Source organism: Cupressus sempervirens, chromosome 10 (genome assembly GCF_028749045.1).
Source record: "Cupressus sempervirens isolate cs-2001-9-10 chromosome 10, ASM2874904v1, whole genome shotgun sequence".
Classification (NCBI taxonomy): Eukaryota; Viridiplantae; Streptophyta; class Pinopsida; order Cupressales; family Cupressaceae; genus Cupressus; species Cupressus sempervirens.
The window spans coordinates 438,339,817-438,361,593 of NC_143127.1; the positions used below are offsets into that span (position 1 = coordinate 438,339,817).

Consider the following 21,777-nt stretch of genomic DNA (forward strand, 5'->3'; position numbering starts at 1 on the left):
GGTTATGGTTATGATTAGGGTTAGAGTTATAGTAAGGCTAGGGTTAGGGTTAGGGTTAGGGTTTGAATCAAGGTTAAGGTCAAAGTTAGGGTTAGGATTTGAGTCATGATTAAAATTAAGGTTAGGGTTAGGGTTAGAGTCCAGTTATGGTAGAGTCAGATCTAGAGTTAGAGTTATGCTCATGGTTAAGGTTAGGGTTAGAGTTATGCTTATAGTTAGGGTTAGAGTCCAATTATGGTAGAGTTAGAATTAGGGTTAGAGTTAGGAGTAGAGTTATGTTTATGGTCAAGGTTAGGGTTAGAGTAATGCTCATGGTTATGGTTAGGGTTATAGTGGGGATAGGGTTAGGGTTAGGGTTTGAGTCAAGCTTAAGGTTAGAGTTATGGTTAAGGTTAAGGTTTGAGATAGGATTAAAGTTAGAGTTAGGGTTATGGTTAGAGTCCAATTATGGTAGAGTTAGATTTAGGGTTAGAGTTAGGGATAGAGTTATGTTTATGGTTAAGGTTAGTGTTAGTGTTAGGGTTAGGGTTAGAGTTAGAGTTAAGGTCAGGGTTAAGGTTAGAATTAGGGTTAGGGATAGTGCAAAGGTTAGGGTTAGGGTTAGAGTTAGAGTTAGGGTTAAAATTAGGGTGAGGGATAGGGTTTGAATTAGAGTTAGGATTGGATTTAGGGTTATTGTTAGGGTTAAGTTTACAATTAGAGCTATTGTTAGGGTGAGGGCTAGACTTAGGGTTAGGGTTAGAGTTAGGTTTAGAATTAGAGTTAGAATTAGGATTAGGGTTAGGGTTAGAATTAGGGTTACAGATATAGTTAGGATTAGAGTTAGAGTTAGGGTTAGGGTAAGGGTAAGAATTAGGGTGAGGATTAGAATTAGGGTTACAAATACAGTTAGGGTTAGGGTTATAAAAACACTTAGGGTTAGAGTTAGAGATAGAGTTAGGGTTAGGGTTATATGTAGGGTTAGAAATAATGTTAGGGTTAGAATTAGGGTTAGAGTTAGGGTTAGGGTTAGTGTTAGGGTTATGGTTAGCATTAGGGCTAGCATTAGGGTTAGGGTTACAATTAGAGTTAGAGTTAAAATTAGAGGTAGTGATATTGTTAGTGTTAGCATAAGAGTTAGAGTTAGAGTTAGATCTAGGGTTAGAATTGGGGAGAAGATTAGGGTTAGGGTTAGAATTAGAGTTAGAGTCTCAGTTCAAGTTAGAGTTAAACTTAGAGATAGAGTTGGAGTTAGGGTTAGGGTTAGAGTTGCCTAGTTAGATTTAGGGTTAGGGTTATAGTTAGGGTTGGGATTAGGATTTAATTAGGGTTAGGGTTGGAGTTAGAGTTATATATATTGTTAAGGTTAGGATTAGGGGTAGGTTTAGAGTTAGAGTTAGGGTTAGGGTTAATGTTAGGGTTAGGAATACAATTAGAGTTAGAGTTAGAGGTATAGTTAGGGTTAGAATTAGGGATAGGGTTAGAATTAGAGATAAAGTTAGAGTTAGAGTCAACGTAAGAGATAGAGATAGATTTAGGGTTAGAATTAGAGTTAGGATTAGAATGAGCATTAGAGTTAGAGTAAGGGTTAGAATTAGTGTTAGGGTTAGGGTTAGGGTTAGGGTGAGAATTAGAGTTATTGTTAGAGTTAGAGTTAGGATTAGAGTTATAGTTAGGGTTAAAATTAGGTTAGGGTTAGGGCTAGAATTGGGATTAGGGTTACAATTATGATTAGAGTTAGGGATATATAGGATAGGGTTAGGGGTAGAATTAGAGCTACAGTTAGAGTTAGAGTTAAGATTAGGGTTAGGGTTAGAATTAGGGTTATAAATATAATTAGGGTTAGAGATTGAGTTAGATTTAGGGTTAGGGTAAGGGTAAGAATTAGTGTTAGGGATAGAATTAAAGTTACAAATAAAGCTAGGGTTAAAATTAGGGTTAGTGTTAGATTTAGAGTCAGGGTTTGAGCTAGAGTTAGAGTTGGAATTAGAGTTAGAAGAAGGGTTAGAGATAGAGTTAGGGTCAAAATTAGGGTTAGGGTTAGCACAAGGGTTACAGTTAGAGTTAGGGTTGGCATTAGGGTTAGGGTTATAATTAATGTTAGTGTTAGCATTAGTGTTAGTGTTAGAATTAGGGCTAGAATTGAGGCTAGGGTTAGGGTTAGGGTTAGGGTTAGGGTTAGAATTAGAGTTAGAGTTAGGGATCAAGTTAGAGTTACAATTAAAATTGGAGATAGAGTTGGAGTTAGGGTTAGATTTAGGGTTACAGTTAGGGTTAGATTTAGGGTTAGAATTAGGGTTGGGGTTAGGATTAGAAGTAGTGTTAGGGTTAGAGTTAAATATAGTGTTAGGGTTAGGATTAGCATTATATATAGTGTTAGGGTTAGGATGAGGGGTAGGGTTAGGGTTGGGGTTAGGGTTAGTGTTAGGGTTAGGGTTACAATTACAGTTAGAGTTATAATTATAGTTAGGGTTAGAGTTAGAGTTAGTGTTAGGGTTAGAATTAAGGGTAGGGTTAGGGTTAGAGATAGAGTTGGAGTTAGAGTTAGGGTTAGAGTTTGAATATGGGTTAAAATTAGGGTTAGCTTTACGGTTAGAATTAGCATTAGAGTTAGAATAATAGTTAGGATTAGGGTTATAGTAATGCTTAGGGTTAGGGTTAGAATTAGGTATAGAGTTAGGGTTATAAAGAGTTAAGGTTAGGGTCAAGGGTAGAATTAGAGTTAGAGTTAGGGTTAAGGTTAGGGTTAAGGTAAAGGTTAGGGATAGGGTTAGGGTTAGGGTTAGATTTAGAGTCAGAGTTAGAGTTAGAGTTAGGATTTGTGTTATTATTGCAATTAAGGTTATTTCTAGGTTATTAATCATATTATAGTTGATGTTAGTGCTATTATTATAGTTTATCTTAGTGTTAGGGTAATTGTCAACTTAAATTTTTATGTGGGTTAGTTCTATTATAGTGCCCATGATTAGTGCTATTGTGATACAAGTTATTAATCTTTTTAATAATGTAATCCCTCCCTCTCCCATCCTCTCTCTCTCTCTCTCCCTCCCTCCCTCTCTCTCTCTCTCTCCCTACTCTCTAACTACACCTAGTAATATACTCCCCTGTCTAAATACACCCTCTAATCTCTCTTTGTCTCTAGTCTCTAGATACACCCCCTAATCCCTCTCTGTAATCTTTAGATACACCCCCTTATCTCTCTCATCTTGCTCTCTAGATATACCTCCTAATCTCTCCCTCCCTCTATGCTCTCCAGATACACCTCCTAATCTCTCTCTCTCACTCTCTCTCTCCCTGCTCTCTAGATAACCTCCTAATCTCTCTCTCTCTCTCTCTCTCTCTCTCTCTCTCTCTCTCTCTCTCTCTCGCGATATACCCCCTAATCTATCTCTCTTCGTCTCTCTAGATACACCCCCTAATATATCTCTCTCTCTCTAAATAAACCCCCTACTCTCTTTCTCTATTTATATATATATATATATATATATATATATATTTCCACTTATAAAAATATAATATTATTTCTAGTTTCTAGTACATATAGGGTTAGGTTAAGGTATATAATTTACTAAATGCTTAGTACAGTCATATATAGAGTAAGAGTTAGGGTTAGGATCCAAGGTTTACAGTTTCATTTATATGACACTCAATGTTATGGTTAAGGTTAGTAAGTGGTTAAATGTTACACTAAGATAAGGGACATGGTTAAGGGAAGTATGAGATTTAGGTGTAGTGTTGGAGTATTTGGAGTACAACTATGGTCAAATTTGGGATATATGTTATACAAATAACTCAAATAGTGCAAACCTTTAAATTCATGAAAGGGAAATTATAAGTCCCAACACAACTATTTAGATGATGTAAAAAGTGTGAAATAATATATAAGAATCAATTTTATGAAAATTATTTCTACATTATAATGTGAGAACATTATATATTGTTGAATTTTTAATAATGCTAATGCAATTTTTATTGCAATGATTAAGAATTGTAATCAATAAATATACTTATCATTAAGGACATCTATTTAGACTTATGATTTTCTTTCTTAATTAACATATTTAGTAGCCACATCCTTTAAAGAAATATTTTGTACAATAATAAATTTATTTTTTCTTGTTCTCTTCTTCGTGAAAGTTACATAGAACAATGCGGTAACAAAACTGCCAATACAACTAATTAGAAGTAAAATTCTAAAATTGGAGACAAGAACGAACCATATACAAAAAATAAAATCCTTTGTAATGGTGTAAATACATGTCACATTCTTCAATGATTAAGATTCTTTTGTTTGGACAATGATCATGAAAGACTTCTTTCATCATTGAGGGAAACCCATCCACTATTGTAGATGTGTCACATATGAATTTTTATGCATCTTTCATATGCATTACTTCTTTTTCCCCAACATAGTCAATTGGAAATATTGCATTCTTCGTAACTTTAATTATAGTTGTGCACATCTCTTTAATTATTTGTAGGCATTTGTCAAACTCGGTCTCAAAGAAATCATTTGAGTTTATTGAAGTAGTCAGGCTAGTATCAAATAATGTTTGATTCTTTGTTCGAGGCATCCATAACTCAAATAGTAACCTGCAAACTTATAAACAAACACCAACATATAGAATTTATCAGAATAAAAAAGTATTCATAATTAACACAAATTCTTTCAAATGAATAATTTTTAAAATAACATAAATAAAAATCAAAACTATTTCAAATGAAATAGTTTGATTGTAATGCTTGAAATATGGTGGCATTGTCTTCCACTTTTCAAACATTACAAACATAAATATTAATGAAAAATTATATATACTATGAAAAATATTTAAATAAAACACATAATTAATCTAATTAAATAATGATAAAATATAAACTAAGTATATGATTTGTTTATTTTAAATTAATCATTCAATTTAATAAAATACAAATTTTATTGATAAGGTGACCTTGCCATCCACAGTAATGATAAAATTTAATTATGAAACATGAAAAACATAAATATTTTGAAACATGCAAATATAAAACTATTATGAAACATTCAAATCTAAAACATAAAAACCAAAACCATTTTGAAGTATGAAAATCTAAAACTAATATGAAACATGCAAATATTATTCTAAATTGAAACATGCACTTTAAAAATGTGCAAATGAAATGTATTATCAAAAATCTAAATCAAATAGATTTTTATTCAATTTGAATTCTAAATCTAAATCAACCATGCAAGGCTAAACTATAACTACTTTTAAAATTAAATCTACATTTAAATCTAAATACATAACTAAATCTAAATCTAAATGCAAAACTAAATTAAAAATAGAAATCTCACATGCAAAAAATTACTCCAAAACTTTAATCTACTCCTCTTCAAAAACTCTAATCCACTCCAATAATCTCCACCTCTTCCTCCTTATAAAAACACAAAATGAAAATGAAATGTGGAGCATTTGTTTTATAACCCATGAGAGACTCCTCATATCCCCCAATAGATGTCTTTTGACATTCCACGAATTTGTTTCAAATTCCCCCACTCCCCATGAAAAATAAGCATGAATGTGCATGCAAAAATAAATTTAACAAAAAGAAAATATTATATATTTAAAAATTTAATGAAATTATTTTAGCCCTATTTTTTTGGCCTTATTTTTTCGGGTCCTATTTTTGGCCCCTTTTATCAAGCCCTATTATTTTAGCATCCATTTGGCTTCATATGATTTTGGCTAGCTATTATTTGGAGAAATTTTCTATATTTTACAATCTAATAATGATAAAATATATACTAAATATATGATTCATGTACTTTAAATAAATCATTATCTTTAATAAAATATAAATTGTATTGATATGGTGACATTGTTGTTCACATAAATGATAAAATTATACTTGGAAACATGAAAATATAAATACTTTGAAACATGCAAATGTAAAACTATTATGAAACATTCAAATCTAAAACATGCAAACTAAAACTCTTTTGAAATATGTAAATCTAAAACTAATATGAAACATGCAAATCTAAAACTAATTTGAAACATGCACTTTTAAAATATGCAAATGAAAAGTATTATAAAATATACAACTCAAAAGATTTTGAATGCAAATCTAAATCTAAATCAAACATGCAAGATTAAACTATTAAATGTAAGCATAAACAATTTCGAATATAATTCTAGAAATCTAAATGGAACTAATTGAAATTGAAATCTAAATCAAAGTAGAATATTATAACTAATTTTGAATCTGAATCATGTCTACATCTAAATAGAAATCTCACCAGCAAAAAAATTACTCTAAAACTTCAATTTATTACTGTTCAAAAACTCCAATCTAATCCTCCAATAATCTCCACCTCTTCCTTCCTGCAAAAACATAAAATGAAAATGAAATGAGGAGCCTTTGTTTTATAGATTGTGAGAGACTCCTTATCTCCCCCAACAGACGTCTCTTCACATTCCACGAATTTATTTCAAATTCCCCCACTCCGCACAAAAAAGAAGCATGAATCTGCATGCAATATTATATTTAACAAAAAAATAAATCATATTGAAATTGGTTTGCCCCTATTTTTTCGGGCCCTAATTTTTAGGGGCATATTTTTTGGGCCTATTTTTTCATGTCCTACTTTTTCGGGCCCTATTTCTTCGAGCCTATTATTTCGGCCTCCATTTGGCATCCTATTATTTCGGCCAACTATTATTTCGGGTGTATTTTTTATTTTATGATTTAATAATTTAATAATTTACTATTTAATTTAGAAGTTTGTAACTCCTACCATTTCTTTTTTATTGACAAGGAATCTTGGCATATTCCTGTGTTGGGCATTTGTGTTGCCATTGTATAGAACGCCTCTCAGTGTAATAATTAGTTAACTCATAATTACGATAGCACTATTGGCTCATAGTATATACAAAAGTTCACATGTATGACTTTAGGATCTTCTCACTTGTTGGTGTTACCATCAAACTATCCTCTGTCACTAGCTGACTACACATCACTAGATTATATCTTTGCTAGAAGATATAATAGGATCATCAGAAACTGCTTTCCATATACTCTATCTCTATACTGCTCTATGTAAATCACTTATGGATTTTGTACATCTTTGACTTAGACTTTGCACATTCAACCTCGTCATCAGGATACAAAGTACAACATGTCCTTAACTGTGCATCACTAGACAATCAAAACTTTGTTCGTACAACTATGATCTATGTCTGCTACTTTGTCAATCTTTACAGACTTACTACTATGTTGACACTAATGAAAAACATAGTTATGAATGCAGCATATCAATACTCTCCAATGCTTAGGATACTCCCCCAAAGGAATACCATCAACATTCATGCTAACACAAGAGTCCAACGACATAATGATTTTCCAAGATACGTCTCCTAGAGTGCAAATTTGTACCCCTGACTTTAACAACAGAAAAGTCCATAAAATGGCATCAAAACTAAAAATCACCTTTATCAGTGATGAACTCATAACCAACTTTTCAATAACATCTTGTTTGCAAAAAATAGAATCCATATGCTTGAGATATGAGCAACAAAATGAAGGTAGGTCCAAACAAAGTTTGAAGGAAAAATATGAACGTTGATGCAATGTTGATATGGCATTAACATCAAAAAGTGACAATCCCAAATGATGCAGGAGCATCCTGGGTGTGAGGGAAATCTTGCATCACCAAAAAATATTTTATTTTTAGTCTTTTCTATTTTAATAAGGACTAGTAGATAGGGTGGTTACTATTTCTAGTAAGTTTATCATACAAGCTTAGAATGTTCTAATTTTCTACACGATGGTTCATTTCATAATTATAAGCCTACCATAAAAATCTCATTGCTCCAACTTAAGTATCAAAGAAGTTATTGCAAATTTTTGGTGGAAAATTTAGGAGAAAAATCTTTGGGCTCACCATTAGAGGTCTTATAGTGCCCGAATGAGGTCCAAAAAATTGACGAAAGTATGATTGTGTCATTCCAAGTTTGTAGATTAGGAGCTAGCATTTTCAAAAAGTGGTTATAAAGCTAATCAAAGTAATGATTCAAGAGTTACGGTCTTCCAAAGTTGGGCTACCCAAAATTTCCAAAATAAATGTCAAAGATGTATTTGGCCAATTCAATATGTATAGTTAGGGTTTGTCGGCCCTAGGTATTAGTTTAAGCATTTAGAACTTTCCCAAGTAGCATAAAATGTCCTATTTAAGAAAGGCCCCAACATTGTATAGAACAACTCTAGGTGATAGTTCACAACATTGTTTAGTAGATTACTGTAATAAAGGTACCCATTTGGGTTAGCATATTATAATTGTGAATTCTGTAATTTTGCATTTGCAACAATAATAAGAAGTTCATATTTTGTTCTCGCTTTTCTTGTTGTTTCTTTCTTTCTATTATGTGTTTATAGTATTAAGGGGAGCACCCTTCATCACTAAATTTGAAGGGCAAATGGTCATCTAGCCAAAAGGATGCTAGAAAATGACCACTACCAGAAAGAAAAAAAATTCGATCCCCAGAAATACATGTCAGGCAAAGGGTCGGTGCTAGAAGAAAAAAATCCAATGGCCAATAAAAGTATGTCATGTCTCAAATGTTTCCATGTGGAATATAAAACTCAAAACCACTGTGGGTGGTGATGACATTGGAAGAAAGCACAATCATTGCGCATACAAAAGAAAGCTGGCCAAAAGTGCAAAAAATGCTTGTGAGCCGCATGGAATACCAAAAATTATTGCATGAAAAATCACCTCCCAAGCTTTGAAAGGGTGATGACAACATTGATGGGCCTCCAATCATGTTGGAAGAGGAACCACCATGCAAAAAATGTGTTAATAATGTTGATGGAAAAAATTCTTCACAAAAGAAAATGAATTGATCATCAAAACCACCCTTTAAATTCTCAATACCATTGTATTCTTGAAGAGAACCATCCACATAGGGTCAAGAACTACTAGAGAAAACCACACCAAAATTTGCTACGAGAACTTCAAGGCACTAAAAATAAGGGCAAGGAGTGATCGCGTGTGATTGGCCTCCAACTCTGATGGTGAACTGGAGGATAATGTGCTGTTTGGTGGGTCAAGAGCCTGAGAAGGGCCTATTACAAAGTCCCACCAATAAACACATGGCTCCCAAAAAAGGAACCATGCGTTGCTGCAGATGGGGAAGACCCACTCCAAAATTCCAAACTCCCAACTTGTTTAGCACAAGATCAACTTTGTCTTGTGAAATAACCCCAAACTCGTGCGTTAGGTGGATAAGACTCCATGTGGTGTTATGAGGTTAATTACAAGGCTTGCAAAGGCATGCCAATCATGCTCTCCAAAACTAGAATGTGATAGCTAGCAAAGGGGACCCAAATGCTACATAAGTCATACACGCAAATTGAGGTAGGAGGTGCACGCTAAGCTGAGGTTGAGGGTGCCAAAGGAAGGTGCAACTAGATGCGTAGGTAGTGACAAACCCCAAAAAAATTGGACCCACCATATGAGTATCACACCTAAATGTGCAAACAAGGGTATGGTATTATTGAAAAGTACACCCCTTAAAAATATGCACCGATCCCCTTCTCTTAATAAAGGCATGGGCCTTTTTAATAAAATTGCATTGGTCACTTTTTGTGAAAAACAAAAAAATGAAGGTTTTGGATGACAAAAATTTTCTTAGTAAAATAAACCAAAAATAATAATGACACCTTGTTTTGCATGATGATGATGTCAACAATGAGCTCAATGATGATGTTTGCTTGGGCTCAAAGTGCTCTGAAAAATAGGTCCCTCCCAAATCCAACACAAAATCCTTTGAAAGAAGAAAACCCTTTGAAAGCCATAGATCTAAAAATTGATGCCAAATTTCTCACAAACAGAACAAGGGCATAAAGATCTGAAACTCTAATACCATGTTGAAGTTGATGAAAGATCAAGCCCACAGCTCCCAAGACTCACCTACAGGAAAACACCTATCATAGAATAGAGAAACAAAAGGCTATGGAGGCTAAAATTGCCAGATCCATAGATGAGACATTCTTGATGATTACAAAGAGCAATCATCCTTATAAAGGAGATCAAAACCTGAAAAAAGGTCTAACCTAGGTTGCATCATAATAATCAATAAAAGAATTAATTAATAGATGCCTAAAGTTTAGCTTAAGCAGACCTGAGTTAATTAGGAAATATCTAATTACTCCAACAACCAACACAAAACTAGGCATAAAGGGAAACAAACAAGTTGGAAGTGCAAATTTCAAACTAGTGAAGAGGTGGTGAAAGAACACTCTAGAGTCATCCCTATATCTTGAGCACTCATGTAATGTCCCCAATTTCAATAAAATACTTTAAATAATTAACGGTCCCAAAATTTAAATAATATTATTTGGACCTTTAATTATTTAATGATGGGGTCCAATTTTTAATAATTATTTGTAGGTGTTTGTCACATCAAATTTCTTTTGTAAAGCTTCAAGAGTTTTATTCTAAGGGTTATTTATGTGTGACATGTAGGAATTTCTTAAGTATATGTAATTTAGATTATTTCTTTATATTTGCAAATTCCTATTAGAGTTCTGAATTTGTTCGCCATTTCAAAAGTGGAAGATCTTCCCTACTTGGCTTTCTGGTTTCAATGGGATTCAACCTTCACCCTATTCCGTCACCTATAATACTTTGCTTGGATCTAGCAAATTGAAGCACCATCTTTGTATGCAAGTATTAATTGGAAGTTACTTGTATTCAATAGCTATTCATGTTTGGCATTTATTTGATGAATTTGGTGTTCTAATATTATTTGCGTTTAAGTTTGTATTCTCTTTCCAATCTCTATGCAACAACTCCCTCCATCTATCATACTATCGAGCCCTTCGTACTCGACCCTTATTGCACATCACACACCACACATTGCACGAACACCACACACTACACGAACACCACACCACACATTGCATGACAAAATTACCTCCAGACAAAGGTCACCTATAGACAAAGATCACATCTAGATAGAAGACACCTCCAATTAGAATCACCTCCGGACAAAAACACCTCTGGACAGAGATCACCTTCATATAGAGATCGCCTTCGGAACGTTAAAGTGGTAGTGGAGCTGGTGATTCTGCCAGCCTATTGGGAGAATTGAAAGTTTAGTCTTGAATCACACTATAGCACCCAACGATGTCATATAATCTCCAATACATTGGAAGACACATATGTTGGTTAAATACTCCAAGAACACTTTTGCATGCAAACTAATGGATGTTGACATTCAGGACGACAAATAAAAGGTAGTTGATGACATCATCTACTACAAATACATAATCTATTTGGTACTTGAGTTGAAGATGAAGGAATAGATTCTTGAGGAAGATACCTTCACAAATATCCTCGAATCAACACCCAATGGAAATTTGGGTTCTATCAGTGGCCCTCTAAATGAGCAGGCTCTATCGATGGTTGTTCAATTTCATGAAGATGCTAGCAATGATTCTTTGGATGAGCAACCATGGTTTGTTGAATATGAAGTTTTTCCTTCCGTTATGCATAAGGCATGCATGATTGCATTTTTTCCATGTGAAGGGCTTCCTCATACAAACAACATGATCTACATGAGCTATGAGGTTTCTGAGGAGATTGGTATGCATTATCCCATAAAGGTTTTGGTTTTATGTTTGGCTTCCATGGGATACTGGTTATTTTAGATATAGGAATGCCTATATTAGAGTGGCGTAGTAGAGGCCAAGTTGTGGTCTTCTCATCTCAATTGAACTCAATTATGCACATGTGATCCCAATGAAGCATGAAATTTTTAGCAAAAATAACAATCTGCATTCATGTATAGTTTGGGATCTTGGAGTTTGCTAATTGCTTGAGGAAAAACAATCTTTGGGTGGCAAGGATTTGTCATGTCCCCAACCAACTATTATGTACCAAAGAATCATTGAAAACTAACTAATTTCTTTTCTAGCTTCAATTCAAAACATAGTAATGAAACTCAAAAAGAAAATTTAAGTAAATGAAGACACACAAAAGTTCTTCCAAAGCTAATATATCTAAAGAATAGATGTTTTAGTTTTGTATTTAATAATCTATCTATTCTCTAAGATAAATACACAATGCTTAAAGTTCATTAATTATCTATTTAATGTCATTATCTAATTAGAGTTTACTTTCTTTATTGTAATAAAAAAGATGATGCAATGATGCAATGAACTAGGCTAATAATGATCAACATAATGTGCTAGTTGTAAAACATATAACCAAGAAAACATAAAGCAAATCTATAAAGATGACATCAAGAAAGAAGAATTGACATCATAAATTAGATATATATATATATACACCCTTGAGATCAAGTTGAATCATGTTCTACATCTTCTCGTACTCAGCAAGTTTCCATATTTATTTCCTTCTTCAATGGTCTTCTTGTATCCATCAAGTTTCCATATTTATTTCCTTCTTCATTGGTTATTTATGAATTTATCAATTTCCTTAGCCTTTGTTATATGGTCATTGCATTTGATTTAATATATATGTTAGCCGCATCTTAATTGTATATATGGTACCTTGTTTCATAATCAATACTATTTTGCCATAAATCTAGAACAATTTTCAAATATCATATCCTCTCTTTTGTCAAACACGTTACACGCCTCTTCTCGTTGTTATATTTCTTCTCATCGTATTATTTGTACGAATATTATTGTCGTGGGTCGAAATTAGATTTATACCAGCTTTCCTTTTTAATTCAATAATCATTCAATTGTTTGATTCTTTACCCATTGTCTAGCCTAATTGGGAATACATGTAACCAGCAAAATTAAGACATAATCAGGATGTTTATTTATTCTTACTGCATCTCACGCAATTTTTTTCTCCACTTAGATTAAGATGAACTGTTCTTTGATATATTATACCCACGAATGAGCTTGCCATGTTTCAGAGATCCTGCATTCACAAATGCCAAAAGTACTTTGAAATTTGAAACACTTTTAATTACTATCTCTTTGGGGAATTTTACTAAACACTTGATGCAATCTCAATAAAGCCACATGCAAAGTATCATCTTTATCATGTTGCTCTGAATCAATCCTGAAGCTGTTTCAAAATTCTTACAATGCATTTACATATATGTATCATGTTTCAAACTACTTCTTTGAATAGACAAGATGTTGCATTTATCTTTTAAAGATTGTACATGAACTTAAATGATCACAAAATCTCAATAGAGTACAAAATACAATATAAGTTTTGAAAAGATATAAAACAAAGTAAAATTCTAATATAATACGTCAAATTTGTACTAAGCCCATTAGAATAAAGATAATCCATGCCCTCAAAAATCCATAACAAAAACAAAATCCTAAATGCTTATTCTTATAACACAAATCAAATTTTAAGAATTGTTAATATCCTCAATGTAAATATCAATGTAGATATAAAATTTTGAATCCGGATTTTCAAATCTCAATTGTATCTGGACATATAATATCCATGAGAAATCTTAACATATGCTAATCTTAGTTCAGGTATACCAGATTTTGAACAGGTTTTTCTATTATTCCAAAGCTTCCAGAAATTCTAGCATATTGATTGATAAATGCATCTTCAAAGCTCACGAGTATCCATAACTTACAGGCCAAATCAAAAAAATCATAATTAAATATTTTAAAGTCCTATGTAATTTCTCTAGTTGAAAAACAAAAGCCGTACCTGCCACAAGGGCTCTCCGATCAGGTTTCATGTCTTGATCACTTTACCATTCCTCCGGAATCCTGATTATCATTATCACTTCTCCCAATACAAACAAGAAGCCCGTGAAATAGACCATCAAAAGCCCCTCCAATACATTCAAACTGGCAGACAACAAGATACTTAAATTCATCAAGGAAGGACATAAGTTCTAAGGGCGTTAAAAGTACCTGGATCCAAGATAGGAACAATTTGTTGCATCTCATCCTTAAGTCACATTTTAACAACCCTTGATGAGCTCCCATCCTGCACAAGACAATACAATCAAAAAATCTATGTTTTTCCTTTTCGATTATAAATTAAGAGTAACAGAAGCTCTCAAAGTCATTATCATATTGTGCAGGCACATGTGTGAATCTGTCCCAAAATTCTTATAATGCATTGACATGTTTACATCTTGTTTTGAAACTACTTAATATAAAACCAATATTTTCCTCTCAGGGGTACTCCACGTAATCAATCAGACAATGTTAATATCAAAATCTGAGCGAATAAAACAGGGGATGGAAGAAATTCTTTAACAGTAGACTGCAGCAAAATCCATCAAGCTCTACAGACAAGATTTTGAATAGGATTTTATTATTATTGTAAGCTTCCAGAATTCATTCATTAATGCATCAGCATATCAAACCTGAAAAGTACTCTAGAACTTACAGCCAAAAAAACAAAATCAAAACAATCTTAACTAAATAGTTTAGCGTGCAATGGTTCAATCAAAAAAACCTCGGACCACGAAACCCTAACCTACAAAACCGCCCTAAAAAAGCTTTTAGAAGCAGCAGTTATTCATACAAACCTCTTATAAAATGGCATTTTACACTGCAATAGAATCATAAAAATAAATTAAGGTAATCTAATGATGCGGATATATAGGAGAGCAACCATCAACGGATTGTTAATTATTGTTAGTTGGACAGCTGTTATTTTTGACCCGGAAATAGCAGTAGTATTCATGGGTAGCTTGGACAGCTGTTTGTCCTTATCTATGAATAGCAGTTGTATTTATGGATGGTTTGGACAGCTGTTTGTCCACTTGCCAAGAATTAGTAAATGGTTATTATTTACTAATTTTAGAGATTCCTTTTGGACACCTTGCAACCAATTCTATTATTGGTTGTCGAGTTGTCTTAATATCAGCCGTTGGTTTGATTTAATCTCGGTCGTTGGTTTACCAACATGAGTAGTATAAAAAGGGGTCATTGGGTCATTTGGATATAAAGTTTTGGAGAAAAGTTTGCAGTGTTAGCAAGGGTGCAATGTTAGCGTGGGGATAGTAGTGGGGAATATCAGCGGGAGAAATTAGGAGGTTGTCGGAGTTCTGCCAGTGAGAGGCAAGAAATTTTGTATCTCTTGATTTGCTGAAGTTTAATATAATTCCTCATCTGTAGAATTGGTTTTCCCTTAGGGGTTTTTCCAGAGACAATTTGTCCGAAAATATTGTGTTTATTGTGTTGCGCATTTCTTTCCGTATTTTATAAGTGAAGTTGCAGTTGTGTTATTTTTTGATATTAGCTGAAAATTTATTTTCAGCAGTTTAATAATCGTTTATGATAGGAGATTAATAATTAGTGACTGCAATAGTTGATTTTTCACATGGTATTAGAGCATTGTTAAGGGTAGAAGAGTTTTTCCCTAGGAAAAAAATTTTGATCTCTTTAGATTTATTATTGCTTTAAACCCTTGAGATGGCTTCAGCTGGTTTGAGAGATCAGGATAGATTGGATGGTGCCTCAAATTTTGGTGTCTGGAAGGCCAGAATTTCTTTATTGTTGGAAGAGAATGGTATCAAGGATTATGCTACCAGTGGTGTACCTGTACCAACGGATGCAACACAGCTTGCAGCATATAGGAAAGACGATGCCAAAGTGAGGAGAATTATCCTTGATGGTGTCAAGGATCATATTGTTCCACATATCTCGGAGCTAGATACATCGAAGAAGATGTGGGACACCATTCTAAATCTGTACCAGAATGCTACCACCAACAGGAAGTTGATTCTCAGAGAGAAGCTAAAGAATACCCAGATGAATCAGGGAGAAGATGTCACAAGTTACCTCACCAGGCTCAGACTTGTCAAGGATGAGTTAGCAGCTATTGGAGATAGCCCTAGTGATGATGATCTAGTGAGAATAGCCCTAAATGTGTTTACTAAACAATGGAGTGTCTTTGTTCAAGTTGTCAGTGGACGAGATACTTTACCAAGTTGGGATCGACTATGGATTGATTTCACTCAAGAGGAGTTTAGACTAAGTCTTGTCAATGGGGCCAACAAGAGTCAGAAAAATAAGGTGGAACAAGAGAATGTTGCCCTAGCGGGTAAAGGGAAAGCAAAGAAGGGATCTAGCAAAGGATCAAATTCACAAAGTGAAAAGAAGAAGAAGGACCTTTCTAAGGTCAAGTGCTTTGGATGTCACGAGTTTGGCCACTATGTCAGTGATTGCCCAGAGAGGAAGAAGGGTAAGAAGCAGGTGGCAACTTCAACAAATGCAGAAGAACTCTCCAGTAGAATGGAAAATGAGTTTGCACTCATAGCTTGTATGGTTAGCTCAACCTCACAGTGTGTTTGGTATATAGATAGTGGGGCGTCATTTCATATGACAAGAGTTAGAGAGTACTTCTCTAGTTACAAGGAGGACGACACCAACATCCAGATTTCTATGGGAAACTTGTCCAAACTCAACCCTGTTGGGAAAGGGACTGTTCAGTTTCAGAGGGAGAATGGAAAGATAATTCCACTTCATGATGTGTTATATGTGCCAGGCTTAGGTATGAATTTGATTTCTGTATCTGTTCTTCAGGATAGGGGGTATAATGTACTCTTTAGAGGGACACATGTGTTGATTAAGCACAAGGATTGGAAATCACCCATAACTATTGGAGTTAGGAGTGGTCGCCTTTATAGATTGCAGTTTGATACTCCTAAGGCACTTATGAGCAACAGTAATCCTAGAGATCTTGGAGAGCTATGGCATAGGAGGATGGGCCATATTCATCATGGAGCACTTAGATTGCTTCATGAGACCGTGACAGGTGTTCCAAAGGTGAGCACAGAGCATGACGATGTATGTAAGGGATGTGTGTTGGGGAAGTTTGTGAAAGCATCTTTTTCAAAGAGTGACACCAGATCTGAGGGTGTTCTTGATCTAGTACATTCAGATGTTTGTGGACCAATGTCGACGAAATCTCTTAGAGGATATGAGTACTATGTTACTTTTATTGATGATTTCTCTAAAAAGACCTGGATATACTTCTTGAAGACTAAGGATGAGGTTTTTAGTCGATTCCAAGAGTTCAAGGCTCTTGTGGAGAACTCGACAGGAAAGAAGATAAAAGTTCTTCGGTCAGACAATGGAGGCGAGTACAAAGGAAATGTCTTCCAGGAGTTCTGCACCAGAGAAGGAATCAAGAGAGAATGGATTGTTCCTTACAATCCACAGCAGAATGGAGTTGCTGAGAGGAAGAACCGTTCTATATCGGAGGCAGCAAGAGCTATGCTACATGACCAGGACATGCCTTGTTACTTATGGGCAGAGGCGTGTAATACAAAAGTCTACATTCATAATAGAGTTCCACACAAGGTGCTAGGGAAGATGACACCAGAGGAGGCTTTCACAGGGAAGAAGCCAGATGTTAGTCACTTCAGGATATTCGAGAGTTTGGCATATTGTCATATTCCTAAAGATACACATACAAAGTTAGATCAGACTGCAGAGAGGGGGTACTTTTTTGGGTACAGTGAGACCTCAAAGGCATACATGATTTTCATTTCGGGGACTAAAAGAATTATTGTTAGACGGGATGTAAAGTTCATGGAGGACAAGGCATTCAGGAGATCCAGAGATTTGCCAGCAGATGATCAGAGTGAGCAGCCAATAGAAGCTCCAAGACCAAGTCAAGGGCAGCAAAGCTCAAGTACAGTTACCAGTACGAGTGTAGACTCAGTTAGTGAAGATTCACAGAGTATGGAGCAATAGGTGCAACATGAAATGCATCTAGAAGACTTAGAGGTTGACATTTCATCCTCTATAGTTGGCAGTAGGAACCATCTGGTTCCAGATACACAAAGGGATACTCAGGAGTTTGTGGGAGCTCCTAGGAAGAGTACTAGACAACGAAGACAACCAGCCAAGTTCAATGACTATCTGGCATTAGTTAGTCAGTTGGTAGATAGTGAGCCTTCTAGCTATCAGGAAGCTGCAGAACATCAGGTATGGCGAGATGCTATGGTTGAGGAATAATCTTCAATAATGCAGAATGATGTGTGGGAGGTAGTACCTAGACCAACAGATAGGGCTGTAGTTGGATCACACTGGATCTATAAGATAAAGCACGGTGCAGATGGTAGCATTGAGAAATACAAGGCTAGGTTCGTGGCAAAGGGGTTCTCGCAGAAGGAGGGAATAGACTATGAGGAGACATTTGCTCCAGTTGCCAGGTATACTTCTATACGAGCTGTAATCTCACTTGCAGCACAGATGGGATGGCAAATCCATCAAATGGATGTCAAGACAACATTCCTCAATGGTGAGTTGAAGGAGGAGGTATACATAGAACAACCAGAAGGCTTTGTAGCACACAACAAAGATACCCACGTGTGCAGATTGAAGAAAGCATTGTACGGACTCAAGCAGGCTCCTAGAGCGTGGTATGAGCGCATTGATACATACTTGCAGAAAATGGGCTTTGTGAAGAGTGAAGCAGATGCTAACCTCTACTACTTGATGGTTAAGGGTGAGATTCTCATTCTTGTTCTTTATGTGGACGACCTATTTCTTACAGGTTCACTAGGGCTCATAGTGGATTGCAAGAGGAACCTTGCAGAAGAGTTCAAGATGAAGGATTTAGGACTTATGCACTACTTTCTAGGCATGGAAGTGTGGCAGACAGATGGGGAGATTTTCTTTGGTCAAGGGAAATATTGCATTGAAATCTTGAAGAAATTTGGGATGAAGGATTGCAAAGCCATGTCTACACCCATGATCACGAATTGGAGGAAGGTAGATACATCTAAGGAGAAATATGTAGATCCCACTTTATATAGACAGTTGATTGGTTCGCTTATGTATTTGGTTAACACTAGGCTAGATATAGCATTTGCAGTAAACTCTCTTAATCAGTTCATGGTTGAACCAAAGAGAATGCATTGGATAGCGGCTAAGCATGTGCTACATTACTTGCATGGTACAGTCGAGTATGGGATCAGATATGTTCGAGGTGAAAGTATCAGGTTGATAGGCTATACTGACGCAGATTGGGCAGGAAGTACAACAGACAAAAGGAGCACTTCAGGGTGTTGTTTCAGCTTGGGATCAGGAGTTGTATCTTGGTTCAGCAGGAAGCAGAAGTCTGTGGCTCTAAGTTTAGCAAAAGCATAATACATAGCAGCTAGCATGGCGACATGTGAAGCTATATGGCTTCGGAAGTTGTTAGTAGCCTTGTTTGGTCAGAAGGTTGAGACTACTGTGATACATTGTGACAATCAGAGTTGCATCAAGTTGTCTGAGAATCCAGTGTTTCATAATAGGTCTAAACATATAGATATCAGATATCACTTCATCAGAGATTGTGTACAAAGGGGAGTTGTTCGACTACAATACATACCTACAGATGAGCAGGTAGCAGACATTCTGACGAAGGCTTTGGGAAAGGCCAAATTTATCTTCTTCAGAGATAAGATGGGTGTCATGCAGAACAACTTCCTCACTAAGAGGGAGTGTTAATTATTGTTAGTTGGACAACTGTTATTTCTGACTCGAAAATAGCAGTAGTATTTATGGGTAGCTTGGACAGTTGTTCATCCTTATCTATGAATAGCAGTTGTATTTATGGGTGGTTTGAACAGTTGTTTGTCCACTTGCCAAGAATTAGTAAATGGTTATTATTTACTAATTTTAGAGATTCCTTTTGGACACCTTGCAACCAATTCTATTATTGGCTGTCAAGTTGTCTTAATCTCAGCCGTTGGTTTGATTTAATCTCGGTCGTTGGTTTACCAACAGGAGTAGTATAAAAAGGGGTCATTGGGTCATTTGGATATAAAGTTTTGGAGAAAAGTTTGCAATGTTAGCAAACAGTCTTGCAGTGTTAGCAAGGGCGCAGTGTTAGCGTGGGGATAGCAGTGGGGAATATCAGCGGGAGAAATTAGGAGGTTGTCGAAGTTCTGCCAGTGAGAGGCAAAGAATTTTGTATCTCTTGATTTGCTGAAGTTTAATATAATTCCTCATCTGTAGAACTGGTTTTCCCTTAGGGGTTTTTCCAAGGACAATTTGTCCGAAAATATTGTGTTCATTGTGTTGCGCATTTCTTTTCGTATTTTATAAGTGAAGTTGCAGTTGTGTTATTTTTCGATATTAGCTGGGAATTTATTTTCAACAGTTTAATAATCGTTTATGATAGGAGATTAATAATCAGTGACTGCAATAGTTGATTTTTCACATGGATGCAACCAAATTACATGTTAACACAATCCAGAATTCAGCAAAATTAGAGAAACTCGTTCTAAGATTTCTGTCGCAATCAAGTTTGAGAGATGCCCCTTGCCACAACCAGGTTTCAGAAACACACCTTACTCACTACTCAATCCAAAAGAGAACAATAATTTGCATAGCTAATTTAAAATCTGATGTTTACGATTGCCTCTAAAGCAGAGAGAAATCATATTTAACAAGACCCTAATAAAAATTAAAGAAATCGCCAAATAAGAAAGTGGGGTGAAACCCTAACCTGTTGAAAGGCTGTTCTGCGAACATGGGAACAACTGCTGTCCATCACAGTATGGGGAACAACCACAATCGTTCTACCTCACATTTTCCCATGCTGAATCCATCAATGAATATGGAGAAAACTAATGCCACCCAAACTATTATATACTCAAGAGTTAAACGGTCTCGTTCGATGAAAAAGTTGAAAAAGCTTAGCGACCCGTTGGAAGTAACAGTCTTCTAAAGAAATCTCTTCTGGTTAACGGTCTTCTGGTTGTGACCAAAAAAATCTTCTGAATCTAATAAAAAAGCCCTCCTAAAAATAAACTCTTTTGATTAAACGTCATCTGGTTGTGACAAAAAAAAGCTCTTGTGATTGTAATAAAAAAGCTCTCCTAAAACTAAACTCTTCTGACCGGCCTGGAATTTGACGGCTAAATTTATTTCTTACCTTTCATTTTATGTTTTAAGAAAATGGTTGAGTGTCAATTTTTTAACCTAATAGATCATTTTAAAGTTTAAATATTTTATATTTTAGAAAATATTAAATATTAATTAGTAATATATGTAAAATTTCTACAAATAACATATAATTATAATTTAGTAATCTATACAAAAGTCTCAATGCAAGTTTTTAAAATATTATTAAAAAAATATATTTAATATTGTAAATTATTAAAAACAAGTTTTAAAAATTCATTATATTCCATTTCAACAAGTTTCTAAATTAATATAAATATGTAATCATCAAAATACAAAATAGAAAGAAAAATAGAAACATATAAATATAAAATAATATATATTTATCATACATATATATTATACATATTATGAAATCACATTTATGGATATTAAATAAAATACTAAGTTTCCTATAACAAATATTGAAGGTTTAGTAATAAATTTACTTGTCATATTGACAGTTCTCAAAAAATTTAACCTATCAAGTCATACGGTCTTACAATTTTTTAGCTCGTCATATACGGTTCAAAAGTGAAAAAACAACCAATACAGCCATCAAATTCTAGGCCTGCTTCTGATTACGATATTCTAGATTTAGATTTAAAAAGTTAATAAAATCACAACACATATTTTGGTGAAGAGTTAATAGATAAGTATGAGATAATTTCCACAGCAAGTCAAATTGTGATATTGCTATCAGGATTTAATTGTGTGATTTTTGAGTCAAACTCATTGACCCATGTTTCATGAGTTGTGATTCAACATGAATCCATCTCTAATGAGGATAAATGGAACACTTAGCACTCATTGGATCTAGGTGATGCTCACAGGGGTGAAGCACTGAGACTTCTCGAGAGGTCACCCATCCCAGTACTACTCTAGCTTGAGCATGCT

The 21,777-nt window shown here is 34.8% G+C and overlaps 1 long non-coding RNA gene across 6 annotated transcripts; it reads right to left on the reverse strand.

The window, feature by feature from the left end:
• Positions 1-4,200: 4,200 nt before the first annotated feature.
• LOC149534593 (uncharacterized) lies at positions 4,201-20,829 on the reverse strand. Of its 6 annotated transcripts, none has more exons than XR_016356871.1 (5): positions 20,444-20,828; positions 13,891-13,966; positions 13,682-13,759; positions 6,257-6,341; positions 4,201-4,572 (listed from the first exon to the last, which is right to left on the reverse strand). It is a non-coding gene; the product is annotated as an uncharacterized LOC149534593 (long non-coding RNA). The 6 variants fall into 6 exon arrangements; XR_016356870.1 differs by having other exon boundaries at positions 4,201-4,579; XR_016356872.1 differs by lacking the exon at positions 6,257-6,341 and having other exon boundaries at positions 20,444-20,824.
• Positions 20,830-21,777: the final 948 nt, after the last annotated feature.